Here is a 17,307-nt window from a genome sequence, read left to right on the forward strand (position 1 = left end):
GATCAGCTTGCTGCTCGTGTGCAGAGCATTCAGGATTTTGTTATTGGCAGTCCTATGTCAGAGCCTAAGATTCCTATTCCTGAGCTGTTCTCTGGAGATCGATTTTTAAATTTGGGAATTTTAGGAATAATTGTAAATTGTTTCTTTCTTTGAGACCTTGTTCATCTGGAGACTCAGCTCAGCAAGTTAAAATTGTTATCTCCTTCTTGCGGGGCGACCCTCAGGATTGGGCTTTCTCATTGGCGCCAGGAGATCCGGCATTGGCGAATATTGATGCATTTTTTCTGGCGCTCGGATTGCTTTATGAGGAGCACAATCTTGAAATTCAGGCAGAGAAGGCTTTGCTGGCTATTTCTCAGGGCCAGGATGAAGCCGAAGTGTATTGCCAAAAATTTCGGAAATGGTCCGTGCTTACTCAGTGGAATGAGTGTGCTCTGGCCGCAAATTTCAGAAATGGCCTTTCTGAAACTATTAAGAATGTGATGGTGGGCTTTCCCATTCCTACAAGTCTGAATGATTCTATGACGCTGGCCATTCAGATTGATCGGCATTTGCGCGAGCGCATATCCGCTAATCCTTTGGCGGTGTTGTCTGAACAGACGCCTGATTTAATGCAATGTGATAGAATTCAGACTAGAACTGAACGGCAAAATCATAGACGTCAGAATGGGTTGTGTTTTTACTGCGGTGATTCTACACATGTTATATCAGCATGCTCTAAACGCCTAACAAAGTTTGTTAGTCCTGTCGCCGTTGGTAACTTACAGCCTAAATTTATTTTGTCTGTGACTTTAATTTGCTCATTGTCTTCCTACCCTGTTATGGCGTTTGTGGATTCAGGCGCTGCCCTGAGTCTTATGGACTTGTCGTTTGCCAGGCGCTGTGGTTTTGTCCTGGAGCCTTTAGAAAATCCTATTCCTCTTAGAGGAATCGATGCTACGCCATTGGCGGAGAATAAACCGCAGTATTGGACACAAGTGACCATGTGCATGACTCCTGAACAACGGGAGGTGATTCGTTTTCTTGTTCTGCATAAAATGCATGATTTGGTCGTTTTGGGTCTGCCATGGTTACAGGCTCATAATCCTGTTCTGGATTGGAGGGCTATGTCTGTGTCAAGTTGGGGTTGTCAGGGAATTCATTGCGATTCCCCGTCGGTGTCTATTGCTTCCTCCACTCCTTCAGAAGTTCCTGAGTTTTTGCTTGACTATCAGGATGTGTTCAGTGAGTCCAGGTCCAGTGCTCTTCCTCCTCATAGGGACTGTGACTGCGCTATAGATTTGATTCCTGGTAGCAAGTTTCCTAAGGGACGATTATTTAATCTGTCGGTACCTGAGCATGCCGCGATGCGTTCTTATATAAAGGAGTCTTTGGAGAAAGGACATATTCGTCCATCCTCTTCCCCTCTTGGTGCGGGATTCTTTTTTGTGGCCAAGAAAGACCGATCTTTGAGACCTTGTATAGACTATCGGCTTCTGAATAAAATCACGGTTAAATTTCAGTACCCTCTGCCACTATTGTCAGACTTGTTTGCTCGGATTAAGGGTGCCTGTTGGTTCACCAAGATAGATCTTCGTGGTGCGTACAACCTTGTGCGCATTAAGCTAGGAGATGAATGGAAGACTGCATTTAATACGCCCGAAGGTCATTTTGAGTACTTGGTGATGCCTTTTGGGCTCTCTAATGCTCCTTCAGTGTTTCAATCCTTTTTGCATGACATCTTCCGGAAGTATCTAGATAAATTTGTGATTGTTTATCTGGATGACATTTTAGTTTTTTCTGATGATTGGGATTCTCATGTAAAGCAGGTCAGGATGGTGTTTCAGGTTTTGCGTGATAATGCTTTGTTTGTGAAGGGCTCAAAGTGTCTCTTTGTAGTGCAGAAGGTTTCCTTTTTGGGTTTTATCTTTTCCCCTTCTGCTGTGGAGATGGACCCAGTCAAGGTCCGAGCTATTCATGATTGGACTCAACCCACGTCAGTTAAGAGTCTTCAGAAGTTTTTGGGTTTTGCTAATTTCTACCGTCGTTTTATTGCTAACTTTTCTAGCGTTGTTAAACCTCTGACGGATATGACCAAGAAAGGTTCTGATGTCACTAATTGGGCTCCTGCGGCCATTGAGGCCTTCCGGGAGCTGAAGCGCCGGTTTACTTCGGCGCCTGTTTTGTGCCAGCCTGATGTCTCACTTCCCTTTCAGGTTGAAGTGGATGCTTCTGAGATTGGTGCAGAAGCTGTTTTGTCGCAGAGAGGCTCTGGTTGCTCTATGATGAAACCATGTGCTTTCTTTTCCAGGAAGTTTTCGCCGGCTGAGCGGAACTATGATGTTGGTAATCGGGAGTTGTTGGCCATGAAGTGGGCATTTGAGGAGTGGCGTCATTGGCTCGAGGGAGCTAAGCATCGTGTGGTGGTCTTGACTGATCACAAGAACCTGATGTATCTCGAGTCTGCTAAACGCCTGAATCCTAGACAGGCTCGTTGGTCATTGTTTTTCTCCCGTTTTGACTTTGTGGTCTCATACCTGCCTGGTTCGAAAAATGTGAAGGCTGATGCTCTTTCCAGGAGCTTTGTGCCTGATTCTCCTGGAGTCTCAGAGCCGGCTGGTATTCTTAAAGAGGGAGTGATTTTGTCGGCCATTTCTCCTGATTTGCGACGTGTGTTGCAGAGATTTCAGGCTGGTAGACCTGACTCTTGTCCACCTGATAGACTGTTTGTTCCTGATAAATGGACCAGCAGAGTTATTTCCGAGGTTCATTCCTCGGTGTTGGCAGGGCATCCTGGGATTTTTGGTACCAGAGATTTGGTGGCTAGGTCCTTTTGGTGGCCTTCCGTGTCACGGGATGTGCGTGCTTTTGTGCAGTCCTGTGGGACTTGTGCTCGGGCTAAGCCTTGCTGTTCTCGTGCCAGCGGGTTGCTTTTGCCCTTGCCCGTCCCGAAGAGGCCTTGGACACACATTTCCATGGATTTCATTTCAGATCTTCCGGTGTCTCAGGGAATGTCTGTCATCTGGGTGGTGTGTGATCGTTTTTCCAAGATGGTCCATTTGGTGCCCTTGCCTAAGTTGCCTTCCTCTTCCGATCTGGTTCCTTTGTTTTTTCAGAATGTGTTTCGTTTGCATGGCATTCCTGAGAATATCATGTCTGACAGAGGATCCCAGTTTGTGTCCAGATTCTGGCGATCTTTTTGTGCTAAGATGGGCATTGATCTGTCGTTCTCGTCTGCCTTTCATCCTCAGACTAATGGCCAAACGGAGCGAACTAATCAAACGCTGGAGGCTTATTTGAGATGTTTTGTTTCTGCGGATCAGGATGATTGGGTGACCTTCTTGCCATTGGCTGAGTTTGCCCTCAATAATCGGGCTAGTTCCGCTACTTTGGTTTCGCCATTTTTCTGCAACTCTGGTTTTCATCCTCGTTTCTCCTCGGGTCATGTTGAGCCTTCTGACTGTCCTGGGGTGGATTCTGTGGTTGATAGGTTGCAGCGGACTTGGAATCATGTGGTGGACAACTTGAAGTTGTCACAGGAGAAGGCTCAGCGTTTTGCCAACCGCCGCCGCGGTGTGGGTCCCCGACTTAATGTTGGGGATTTGGTTTGGTTGTCTTCTCGGTTTGTCCCTCTGAAGGTTTCCTCTCCTAAGTTTAAGCCTCGCTTTATTGGTCCTTATAGAATTTTGGAGGTCCTTAATCCGGTGTCTTTTCGTTTGGATCTTCCTGTGTCGTTTGCCATTCACAATGTGTTCCATAGGTCTTTGTTGCGGTGGTACATTGTGCCTGTGGTTCCTGCTGTTGACCCTCCTGCTCCGGTCTTGGTTGAGGGCGAGTTGGAGTATGTGGTGGAGAAGATCTTAGATTCTCGTCTCTCTAGACGGAGGCTTCAGTATCTGGTCAAATGGAAGGGCTATGGACAGGAGGATAATTCCTGGGTGGTCGCCTCTGATGTTCATGCGGCCGATTTGGTTCGTGCTTTTCACGCTGCCCATCCTGATCGCCCTGGTGGTCGTAGTGAGGGTTCGGTGACCCCTCCTTAACGGGGGGGTACTGTTATGAACTATACTTTTGGGCTCCCTCTTGTGGTTACTTGCGGTATGGCTCTTGATTCTCTTTCCTCAGGTTTGTAGTCACCTGTTCGTTAAGACTCTGGGTGTTTCTATTTAAACTTCCTGGAGTCTTAGTCTATTGCCTGGCATCCATGTAATCAGTCCTTGTCTGGTTGCTCTTGTCTACTGGTCCTGATTTTTGCAACATAAGCTAAGTCCTGCTTTCTTGTTTTTTGTTTATTTGTATTATTCTGTTTTTTGTCCAGCTTGTTCATAATGTGATTCCTGATTTTGCTGGAAGCTCTTAGGGGGCTGATATTCTCCCCCCATACCGTTAGTCGGTACGGGGGTCCTTGGATATTCAGCGTGGATATTTTAGTAGGGTTTTTTTGCTGACCACATAAGTCCGCTTTCTATATTTCTGCTATTATTTAGTGGGCCTCTCTTTGCTGAATCTAGTTCATACTTACGTTTGTCCTTTCCTCTTACCTCACCGTTATTATTTGTTGGGGGCCTGTATCTACTTTGGGGTATCTTTCTCTGGAGGCAAGTGAGGTCTGTATTTTCTCTGAAAGGGTTAGTTAGATCTCCGGCTGGCGCGAGACGTCTAGAACCAACGTAGGCACGTTCCCCGGCTGCTATTATTTGTGGGCTAGGATCAGGTATGTGGTCAGCTCAGTTACCACCTCCCTAAGAGCTAGTTTTTATGTTTGCAGACTTTGCTAAAGACCCTGAGATCCTCTGCCATTAGGATCACAACAATCAACGCAACAAGGAGAATACCAGTAGGAGTCGTGCTTTAAGACGAGGCAACATCCTATTGAGGCGCATAACCGGTGGCCGGAACGCCGAGGAAGTATAGAGCTCCAGGCCAAACTTCAAACCTACGGCAGGACAGTCAGTTACAGGCGGGCTGTCTCACCCAGACCCAGGAAGGCACAAGGGGGGTAACAACAGGAGTGGGGCGACGCTAGAGTCCCGGAAGAGCTCCGAGCCTCCCCGTCATACGGGTGCGTCCTAACCGTAAGATCAGGGGGACGTAGAGGGAGAACATCAGAATCGAGTTGTGAGGGAACACGAGAAACAGACACAACAGTTGTGGGTACTATCCCGTAAGCACAGCAGGGGAGGACCACAACACACAAGCGCAGGAAGGTAGGCACAGATTTCCACCTGCAAAAGGAACTCTGGAGGTGCCATTGGACCGACCGGACTTGCGCAGCCCGGTTAACCGTATTTTGGATTGAGGACTCAGAAGCCTTCAGTAAAGAGGTAAAGAGACTGCAACCTGGTGTCCTCGTTATTGACCGCGACCGGCACTACACCGCACCGTAACATCAGCACCATACCATCCACCTTTCATTGTGCGCCCCTCAGCAGGGTCACGGACCGGGTCTAGCCACCATGACAACCCCAGAGCAGAGACTCACAGGCCCGGTACCGGGTACCCCTCGGCCCTGCGGCAGTGGGGGCGCTACACATGCGTTGTGCGTTGCGTCGCCGATGCGTCGCCGACGCAACACACAACAACGCAAATGTGAACGTAGCCTAAAACAGCTGGGACCAGCAAGAAAATAACTTTACAAGACCTTTAAAGAGAACCTGTCAGCAGGATTTTACTAAGTAAACTACAGGCATTGTCATGTTGCTTCTTTTATACTGATTAAAATGATACCTGGATTGAAGAAATCCATCTTGTGTAATCAGTGGTAGAAGTTTTCAGTTAACCCCTTTCCAACAATAGGTGTAAATTTACGCCAATGTCAAACTCCCTTCCTTTGATGTGGGCTCCGGCGGTGAGCCCAAATCTTTCAAAACAGCTGACATGTGCCTGGAACAGCTGCAGGTGGAATCACGATCCACCCGTGGGATATTAACCCATTACATGCTGCTGTCAAACGCTAACAGTGGCATTTAACATGCATTTCCAGCAATCGTGCCGGAAATGCGCCCACCGGTGACCCCCGTCACGTGATCAGGGGTCACCAATGGGTTGGCATGACAACCAGAGGTCTCCTAGAGACTTCTATGGTTGTCACTGCCGGATTGCTGTGAGCGCCACCCGGTGTTCGGCGCTAATAGCAAGTGAATAATTTAGCTACATACATGCAAAACTGATCATTGCCTGTATGTAGCAGAGCCGATTGAGTTATGGCAGCTTTTAGTCTCCCATAGAAGCATGCCAAAAGTAAAAAAAAAAAAAAAAAAAAAAGTTTTAAAAAATATAAAAGTTCAAATCACCCCCCCTTCGCCCTATTCAATATAAAACAATAAAAAAAAGAAACATACACATATTTGGCATCGCTGTGTTCAGATTCGCCCGATCTATCAATAAAAAAAAGGATTCACCTGATCGTTAAACGGCATAGCGAAAAAAAAGTTGAAACACCAGAATTACGTTTTTCTCTAGTCACCTTCCAAGACAGCAGCATCGGAGGTTGTCTCCCCGCCCTAATGGGGGACAGGAAACACAAATAGGTTAAATACCCCTCCTTTTCCTGGTGGTTACCAGTGTTTTTCCTGTCCCCTATGGCTGCCTGGCTACTGAAGCCAAAATCCTAAAAGCTAAAGGACTTTCAGATGAAGTGCTACAAACTCTCCAGTATAGTAGGAAGCCAGTAACCAACGCCATTTATGTCAAGGTTTGGAAGAAATTCTCTTTCTGGTGTTCTCCGAATATTCCTGATCCCTTTCATCCTAACATTTTGCAGATTCTGGATTTTCTTCACAAGAGGCTGGATCTAGGTCTTACACCTAGTTCCCTGAAAGTACAGGTGTCAGCTCTTAGCTCTTTCTTTGACCAGAACCTGGCTAGTCATCGCTGGATAAAGCGTTTCATGACCTCAGCAGCTAGAATCCGACCTAGGCTTCGGAGCCGAATTTCCCCCTGGGATTTAAATCTGGTGCTTAACGGTTTAACTAAAGATCCATTTGAACCCCTGTCATCCATGAGTTTAAAAACCTTACCCTTAAAACCGTCTTTCTAGTAACAATTACTACCCCTAAACCAGGGGCGTAGCTAGAGCTTTTGCCGCCCGGGGCTGTTCCCGAGTTTGGCGCCCCCCCCCCCCCCAGAACGTATGCGATTTTCACACTTAGTCATGTACCGACGAGCTCCTCTCCCTTAAGCTCCCAATGTTCAGTGAAAAACTGAGAGAAGCAGAAGAGAAGCTCGTTGTTACAGGACCATGAGTATGAAAATCGCATATGAGTGACGTGTCCATGTGTCGACGACCGGAACCTGCAGAGCTGAATCCTGACATCGCAGCTTCTGAATTCTCACAACGCATGCACTGCACACTTTTAGGATTCTCCCTGGCCGGTGGACAGTCATGTCAGCACAAGCATGCGATTTGTATACTTCTGACCACATTCCGACTAGACGTGCCTGGCCTCGCTCAGTTCATTTTCATAGAGTGAGGCCACACATGTCTAGTCAGCACGTATGTAAATCGCCAGCACGAGAGAATCCTGACAGTGTGCAGGGCGCACTGTGAGAAGTCAGAAGTCTGCAGTCACAAAGATTGACTGCAGACTCATTACAAACCTGGACATCCCCTTTAATGCTCCTAACATAAATAAAAACATGAGAGTTAGTCAGTATCACAAATAACATTTACATCCAGGTACCTTATAGATGACGTCGCCTCTGGAGTTGTTCTCCTTCATTTCTTCATCTTGTCCAGACCCCATGATGAGTTTTCTCATCCACAGCCGTCTCTGCAGACTTCCATCTTCTCCGTTCTTTTGCAGAAAATCTCCACATGATGCCCTTAAAGATACAAGTGTCATTATAATGCTCCTGAATAAAAAATTTCCCCTCACTATATTGTCTGCATAAAATATGACCCCCACACTGTCCCTCTTATGGTACATGCTCTTCACACTGACCTCCCCTTTCTATACCGGACCCCTCTTCACACTGACCTCTCACACTATGTCCCCCCTATAGGGCCCAGTATTTATACTGTACCCTCTCATCACACTCCCCCTCCTTTGTATCATATCCCCTCCTGGCTGTGCCCTTACACTGTCCCCCATGCTACGCATGCACACATCCCAACACCCTCACTCCCCGTACTCTGTCCACATACGTTTTTCACATCGCTACTCATACTGTGTCCGCATACATTCCCCCGTTTGACCCCAAGCTGTCTGCACCCATCCCCCATACTGTTTCCTCATATATGCCCCCCCATCTCCCCCTTTGCTCTTCATTTGGTGTCCTCAGATCTCCCCCACACATTAAATCCCCCCATCCCCATGACAAATCTCCCCCCACACACATTCAATCCCCCATCTCCACACACAATAAATACCCCATCTCCACTCACATTAAATCCCCCCCACAATATATGCCCCTCATCCCCACTCACAGTAAATCCCCCCCACAATATATGCCCCCATCCCCACTCACAGTAAATCCCCCCCCACAATATATGCCCCCCATCCCCACTCACAGTAAGTCCCCCCCCACAATATATGCCCCCATCCCCACTCACAGTAAATCCCCCCCACAATATATGCCCCCCATCCCCACTCACATTAAATCCCCCCCACAATATTTTCCCCCATCCCCACTCACAGTAAATCCCCCCACAATATTATATGCCCCCCATCCCCACTCACAGTAAATCCCCCCCTGCACCTTCGGTGTCTTCAGCTCCACTGGAGCACTTTCCACCGCTCTGTGTCTCCTGGTCGATCTGCAGCTCCTGCTCTGCCGCGCAGGTGAGTGACGTCAGCAGCGTGATCACATGACCTGATCACGCTGCTGGCATCGCTCTGACCCGGCAGTCAGAGCTTCAATTGTACTCGCATCACAGATACGAGTACAATTGAACACTGGGAGCCGGCGCGCCGCAGCTTCTCTGTGCCGGCTGTCAGCTTGACAGTCGGCACAGAGAACAGCTGACTCCCAGCGCGGGGGGTGACAGAATGCAGCCGCCGGGGGAGACACTGCGGACCGCCGCTTTAGGCGGCCCGACTGCGCCCCCCTGCCGGCTGCGCCCCCCTAGATACGCCACTGACTCACCGCCGCATTGTGCCGCCCCCCCGCATTGTGCCGCCCGGGGCGGCCCGCCCCCCCCGCACCCCCCTTCCTACGCCACTGCCCTAAACGTGTAGGGGAGCTGCAGGCCCTATCAGTACAGGAGCCCTACTTAACAGTTACTGCACATGGCATTATTCTCCGATTAGATCCCTCCTTTATACCTAAAGTAGTCTTGGACTTTCATAGAGGTCAGGATATTGTGCTACCCTCATTCTGCCCAGATCCTTCTAATACGAAGGAAGAAGCCTTTAACACCCTTGATGTTCACAGGGTGGTTCTCTACTACCTCCAATAAACTGAGCTGGAGGATTGAACAAAACTTATTCATTCAGCCCTCAGGACGACATAAAGGCAAGAAGGCAGCTAAGAATACAATCGCCAACTGGATCAAGCTATCTGTCTGTCATACTCATCACAGAGTCTATCTCCTCCTGCATCACTGAAGACTCACACGTTCAGTAGCAGCATAGTGGGCAAAGAGAGGGGGCGCATCTACTGAGCAGATATGCAGAGCCACCACCTAGTCTTCTGTCCATACATTTACCAGACACTACAGACTAAGTTTTAATAGGGATTAAACATTTGGCAGATGAGTTCTGCAGGCTTTAGTCCCTCCCTAAGAAATTAGCTGTTGGTATTACTCCGATGCTGCTGTTGTGGAAGGTGACTAGAGAAAATAGAATTAGTCTTACCGGTAATTCGGTTTCTAGTAACCTTCCACGACAGCACTAATTTCTCTCCCTCTGATTATTCTTATTGGATGATTCCTGCACTTTGCAGGTAACTATTTATGCTAGTGTGTCCAGAAAAAGTACTGATGGTTGCAGGAAGGGGAGGGGTATTTAACCTCTTTGTGTTTCCTGTCCCCCATTAGGGCAGGGAGACAACTTCCGATGCTGCTGTCGTGGAAGGTTCCTAGAAACCGAATTACCGGTAATACTAATTCTATTTTTTTGACGCCGCGACATTGCATTAAATTGCAATAACGGGCGATCAAAAGATCGTATCTGCGCCAAAATGGTATAATTAAAAACGTCAGCTCTGCGCGCAAAAAATAAGCCCTCGCCCGATCCAAGATCACGAAAAGTGGAGACACTAAAGGTATCGGAAAATGGTGCAATTGTTTTTTTTTTTGTAACAAAGTTTGGAATTTTTTTCACCACTTAAATAAAAAAGAACCTAGACATGTTTGGTGTCTATGAACAACTCGTAATGACCTGGAGAATCATAATGGCAGGTCAGTTTTAGCATGTAGCAAACCTAGTAAAAAAGCAAAACAAAAAGTGTGGGTTTGCACTTTTTTGCAATTTCACCGCACTTGGAATTTTTTTCCTGTTATCGAGTAGACAACATGGTAAAAACCATCATGTCGTTCAAAAGTACAGCTTGTCCCACAAAAAACAAGCCCTCACATGGCCATTTTGACCAAAGAATAAAAAAAGTTATGGACAAAATTGATAACTTTGTTTGGCATGGAATACCTTGGCAGGCATAGAACTATATAAACTTTAAGGGTTAAACTTGTTTTTGTTAAGTTTATTTTGTTTGTACTATATTGTATAATGTATGTAATTGTTTATAAAATCAAATAATAAAACTGATCTGATTCAAAAAATAATAAATAAAAAAGTTATGGCTCTGGAAAGAAGGGGAGCAAAAAAATGAAAATGCAAAACCAAAAATACCTCTGGTCGTTAAGGGGTTAATGATATGCCCGTGCTCTGGGGCAGGACTGTAGGCAGATTCTTCCTGCTCTAAGCCAGAAAAACCAAGGAAAGACCTGCCCACAGCCCGCCTCAAAGCACAAACATGTTCCTCATCATAGAGATAGAGAGACAGACTGTGTGTCTGTCTCTCTTTCTCTCTATATTCATGACCATTATAAACCATACAAAATAAACTAATCACTCTTACCCACAAAACTCTTTACAGTTCTGCACCACCCTATATCTCCTCTCTCATCCCTGTCTACCACTCTACCCCTGCTCTCTGTTCTGACCCAAGGCTAGCATCCTCGCTGCTTCCCACTCCTGTCTCCAAGACTTCTCTTGTGCTGTGCCAGGTCTCTGGAATGCACCACCCCAGACAAGTATGTTTATTCCCAATATCCACAGTTTTAAATATGCTCTAAAAATATATTTTCTCTCTCCCCCATTACAGAACCATGTAGAGAGGAATCCGCCCTTCAAGGACAGGAAGCCTACAGAATAAAAAGGCAGTACCTATCTCTCGCATGAGTTGAGTTCCTGTCCTTGACGGGTGAACCTTCAGTGGGCTGTACCTGAAGTTAAAGAAAAAGATGGGCCTTGTTTCCAGGCCTGGCCAGACTATTTCAGGATGCCCCTGCCTTGGCTGGTGCAGAGTCCTAAAACACCACTGCGGGGTCCAGGGTGCCATCATGGGTGTGCGGAGCAGTGCAGACGAGGCAAGACACTTATGCTTGCTTCTGGGCATACCGTTCTGTGCATGCGCCGGAGGCGCTTCTTGATGACAGAGGCGGGAAACGCTGGAGGGACACACTGAAAGCTGCTTCCACCTTATAAAGGCGGTTGACGTGCCAGGAGGGTGTTCTATACAGCTTCTGGCAGTACGTTCTGAGAATGGAGGTACCCAAGGAGCTAGAGAAACAACTGCGGCAGCCAAGGAAACAGCAGCAGCAAAAGGTGCTGCAACATGAAAACACATCCCAACATTGTGAGCGTGGTAGCGGTCATTCAGCGGAAAGAAGCAACAGGTGGCTCCAGCATGGTTGACGAATTTCCAGCCTCCAGAGGAGATCTATCAGCTGATATGATCTCACCTCCAAATCTGGTACTCTAGGTTGCGTCTGATTGGTAAGTGATCTTCGTGAAAGTTCACTTTGTATTAGGGGTCCTCTTTTTCTCATTTATTTAGGAAAGAAAGATCATAGCAAAGACTAAGCACGTGAATTATGCACTCTGGCGAAGAGTTGCCCTTTACGTGGGTGAAAAAACTCACCAGTCACGCCTCAAGCAGATGTTATGTGAGGAAACAGCAAATTTTAGCTTCGAACTAAGGTCCATAATTAAAATGGAGGTCAAGAACACCATTAAATCCCTGTCCCAAGGGGGTAGCAATTTAAAAATCATAGCAAATGTAAGAGATGGGTGCCAGAATCTGAGGTTTCCAGTAGTTCGGAAGAGGAGGGTGAGTTTTCTATCCAAACTACACTTTAACTCCCCCTGCAGTCCTCACCAGAACAACAACTAGTCCTAGAGTCCGAAGTATTCCAGGAATACGGAAAAGGCTTTTACGCCCCATTGTTTCTGGTAAGAAAGCCAGATGGGTCCTTCAGGACAATCATCAATCTGAAAAAGTTGAATACGTTCCTGAGGCTCCAAAATTTAAAAATGGAATAATTAAAGACAACTGTAAAAATCCTTTTTCCAGGTTGCTTTATGACAGTCCTAGGCCTGAGGGATACATACTATAATGTTCCCATACACAGAGATTACCAAAAGTTTTTCAGAGTAGCGTTCTCCATAAATTCGATAATCGGACACTTTCAGTACAAAGCCTTTCCATGCGGTCTAGCAGAAGCCCCTCAAGTATTTATCAAACTAGTTGCGGAAGAGAGAGAAAGGTGTCCTGATTATTTGTTATTTAGATGACTTCCTGGTAGTAAGCAGCTCAGTCCAGCACTGCAAAATTCAGCTGGAAGGGGTCATGATGTTCTTATCAACCTTAGGATGGCTCTTAAACTTAAAAAAAAATCAAAACTCACGCCAGAAGACATACAGGAGTTCCTCTGACTCATATTGGACTCCAAAAGCAGGAATGTTACCGTCCAGAAGAAAAATAGAGGTGATTGTCGGCCAGGTATCGCGTGCATTGAAATCCCCATTCATGACCCTCAGGAAAGCCATGTCCCTTCTGGGTTCCCTGACCTCTTGTCTCCTAGTGGTACTATGGGCCCAGATTCACACCAGGGAACTGCAGTGGGACACTTTAAGACATGAGATTTCCCTGAGAGGCCATCTGGAAGGTCAGTTGATTCTGGTTACCATGGATGCAAGCCCCAAGGGTTGAAGGGCTCAGCTTAAGACATAGTTCAGGGAGTTTGTACTGGAGATCAGAAAGTTGTTGCATCAAACATTAAGGGACTGATGGCAGTAGAACGAGCTTTGGTAGCACTCTTAAGTTCCCTTCAGGGCCACCACGTAAAGGTGTTTTCAGACAACCAAGTGGTGGCAGCTTATCTGAACTATTAAGGCGGAGCTCGGTCCAGGCCTTTGATAGAAGTAGCAGGCCGCATTTTTCAGGTAGCGGAAGTCAATCTCCTGTCCCAAAAAGCACTCCACATAAAAGAAAAAGAAAACTACAGGACAGATTTTCTCAGCCGAAACCAGTTGAAGCAGGGCAAATGGCTACTGAAACAATCCATTTCTGTAGTCACCTTCCACGACAGTCACCTTGGAGGATGTCTCCCCGCCCTAATGGGGGACAGGAACACAAAGAGGTTAAATAACCCTCCCCTTCCTGCTATCTCCAGTGTTTTTCCTGTCCCCCAGTGGGGCATGAAGAGGTCCTGCAGGTGCTGTTGTGGCTGGTGAACGGGGCACCTGGATTTGCTTACCACCGGGCAGCTGAGGTCGGGTGGTGATCCTCTCCTCCATGTGCTGCGCTCCGTCTCCATCCTTGCGGTGAACTCGGGCCCTCTTTCTCGCCCCTCCTGCGCCTCTGTCGGGGCAAAGCGGGGTGGTGACGTGCTGCCGGGGTCCTCGCTGAGCTCCCCGTCATCCTCCCTCTCCGGCGTCCTCCCTCACCAGCGTCTGTGGAGTTCCGAGTTCGCGCGCGCCGGATGTGACATCATCGCACTTCTGGTTTGCGGCCTGGGGCTCTGCACTGGAACGCACGCTGGAACGCACGCTGTCTCTGGCGTTCCATGAGGTCGGTGGCCACCGGGGGTAATCGCCGACAGGATAGGGTCGTTTCAAGCCTCCCTATGGACCGAAGGGGGAGGAGCACATGATATTGCTGGGGACCGTGATACCTTCATATCCTGGTCTGGGCCTCCAGGTAAGACGCTGTTCCCTGTCTCTCTGTGACTCTATACAACTTGACCATGGACGGCGACAAACCCTCTGCTTTATCTGCAGATCCCAGTGTTCACCCTCCTGCCATGAGTAGCTGGGCTGGTCCCTTTACTGTTCAGGCATGTTTTGAATGGGTTACTTAGTATACCTCTCTCTTTTAGGGAGAAAAGGTCTCTGCCCCAAAGAGTAAACTTAGCCGCAAGTGTGGTGTTTGTGGCTCCCGGCTACCCTCTGCCTATAAGAAGACCCTGTGTCAACCCTGTATGGATGACATTACGTGCTGAACAGCCCTCCCTCCTGGACAGCATTAAAAGCTTGATTAAACAGGAGGTACAATCCTCCATGGCGGCCTTCTCCCAACCTCAAGTGTCGCATCCTCCCCCTCCCCTAAAAAGAGGAAGATGGCCCCAGTTAATACCGATTCTGTCTCGGGTGAGGTCCATTCTTCTGAGTCGGGATGATTGGGAGAATGAGGGCTCCACATCCACCCCTTAAGCGGATGGGAAAAAATATTACTTTTCCTCTGAAGATATGGATGAGCTAGTCTCCATGGTAAGAAGTACCATGAAAGTTGAGGAAGTGGAGGAAAAACATTCCGTACAGATTGATTTAGAAATTTTGCAACCAGGAACCATGTCAGATGTCAACCTCTCGTTGTACTCAGGGCCAGACTGGCCATCTGGCAATTCTGGCAAATGCCAGAAGGGCCTCTAGTCATGGGCTGCCTTGTCTGCTACGTTGTTAACAGAATCTGTGTTCTTAAAGGGCCACTGTCACCCCCTCCAGCCGTTATAAACTAAAAGAGCCACCTTGTGCAGCAGTAATGCTGCATTCTAACAAGGTGGCTCTTTTAGTTTTTTGGTGCATGTATTCCCAAAATAAAGCGTTTTATAACTTCTCCAAAATACCTGTCTTTCGCCAGGGAGGCAGGTCCTCACCCCCCTGCTTGAAACGCCACACTGCCGTCACTCAAATCTTCAGGGGCACCGCCCCCTCCGTGCTGTTTTCACATGAAATCCGGCGCCTGCGCTGTTTAGTACTGGCTGGGGCAGGTGCAGTCTGCAAGACTGCATGTGAGGTCATATGGCCAGAGCTCACTGCGCCTGGACCAGACAGTACTACACAGTGCAGGCGCCGGATTTCATGCGAAAACAGCGCAGAGGGGGCGGTGCCCGGCGCCCCTGAAGATTTGAGTGACGGCAGTGTGGCGTTTCAAGCAGGGGGGTGAGGACCTGCCTCCCTGGCAAAAGACAGGTATTTTGGAGAAGTTATAAAATGCTTTATTTTGGGAATACATGCACCAAAAACTAAAAGAGCCACCTTGTTAGAATGCAGCATTACTGCTACACAAGGTGGCTGGAGGGGGTGACAGTGGCCCTTTAAGACACCCATACTGTTAAGAGTTATGATGGAGCACAAAGTCGCTGACTCCATCACTTACCCCAGCAGGCCACGGATATCATTAAAAATATTGATCTCGTAGAAAATCTTCCTTTCCTCCATCCAGGGTAATATTTTGCCAGTTTAATACCGGGCCATTTTCCCCTGTTCCTGACTGAGCACATTTTTGGGTTATATCGTGCATGCGCTTTTAACTGGACGAAGACCATGCCACACTGGTGACTAGTCAAAAAGACCGGTTCCCTGCGTCTTCTGCATGTATAGGGAGAGAACTGTCAATCACTGGCAGTGGACAGGGTGAAACTGCCATAGACTGGCCTTTTTGCCTAGTCACCTGTGCAGCTAACCCCAGCCAACTTTTAAAGTGTAATGTTCTCTAAAATACTGCAGCGTTTTAGAGTGAGACATAATATATCATATCATGTAGTCGTGGTTCAGGCGCTTTGTATCTTCTATCAGATTCCTTTTAAACAGTAACTGTCTTTTTATTTTTTCACGTATTAATAATCCACATAAAGGTTTGTAATAAAGAGATCTGCTTCTTTCTCCTCCATTCTCAATCCACAGGTAAAATCTATCTTTAGTGTACACAGATTTTCCCATTACTGAACTAGATGACTGCTGGTGCCTATAAAATTCCATGAAGGACTGTAAAACTGTTCTTTCTTGATAACTTGCAGCAGAATATCTGTCTGCCTCCAGCTCCTACATCCTCATATCCCTCCATAGAATTTTAAACCAGCTGTCATCTCCTATTTCAGAAATGGGTAAATCTCTCTTCACAGGATACAGATTTTACCAGTGAATTAAGAGTGAAAGATCAGTGCAGGAGAAGAATGAAGCAAATTTATCTAACATTTATTACAAACTTGCTTAATTCATGTGTGCTATTGAATTATGAAATAAAAATTAAAAGAACGGTTACTTGTTAAAGGCTTTTATCCACCAGAAATGTTACTTCTGTCAGGAACTGGAGTACGTTTCTGTCGTGATTTACACCACTAAAGTGGTGTAAATTTTGATCAATTGGATAGGCCGAGTTTTCCACGCACTGTCCTACCCGTGGAACAGCCATTTGGGCTGGACTGATGTAAAAGTCGCAAAAGGTTTACCTCTCACCCTCAAAGTTGTGCAGTCTGCACAATAAAAAAAAATGCTAAAAGGTTTGTTCAACTTTGATTACTGGTAACTCAAATATTTTGTGATATTTGAAGGTGGGCTACACGAAAAGGGCTTGTGCTCATGACAGATTTTCTTGGACAAGTGCTATCCCATGGTTTGCACGCATTTCACTTGTTACTGTGATATTATATGGGGCTGTGCACATGTTTGATTTTTTTTTTACCTGTCGGACTGCGTGGTCCATGAAAAAAATCAGAGATGCATGTCCGATTTTGATCTGAGCGACGGGTCAAAATCGGCAGTGCAAGTCTATAGTCATGTAAAAAAAATTCGGACTGCACTTGAATGACGTCTGAGTGCGGTCTGATTTTCACAGACTGACAAAATATAGCAGGTGGAGAAACCTTTTTCTTTTTTCTACGTCCGAGAAAAACTGATGCCACTTCGATCAAAATCTGATCAGAGTAATTGGACCGTTTGTATTGGATGTGGAGAAAATGGTCATGTGATCCTACCCTAAAACTGTTGAAAAACAGTTGATCAATCAGACGCATGGTGTCTTGTGTGTGGAGCATCAGTTATTTTCTAACGGCAAGTCTGTGAGACTTAGAAAGAGGCTCTCTGGCCTTGTTTGGAGTCTTCT

Source organism: Ranitomeya variabilis, chromosome 2 (assembly GCF_051348905.1).
Source record: "Ranitomeya variabilis isolate aRanVar5 chromosome 2, aRanVar5.hap1, whole genome shotgun sequence".
NCBI lineage: Eukaryota > Metazoa > Chordata > Amphibia > Anura > Dendrobatidae > Ranitomeya > Ranitomeya variabilis.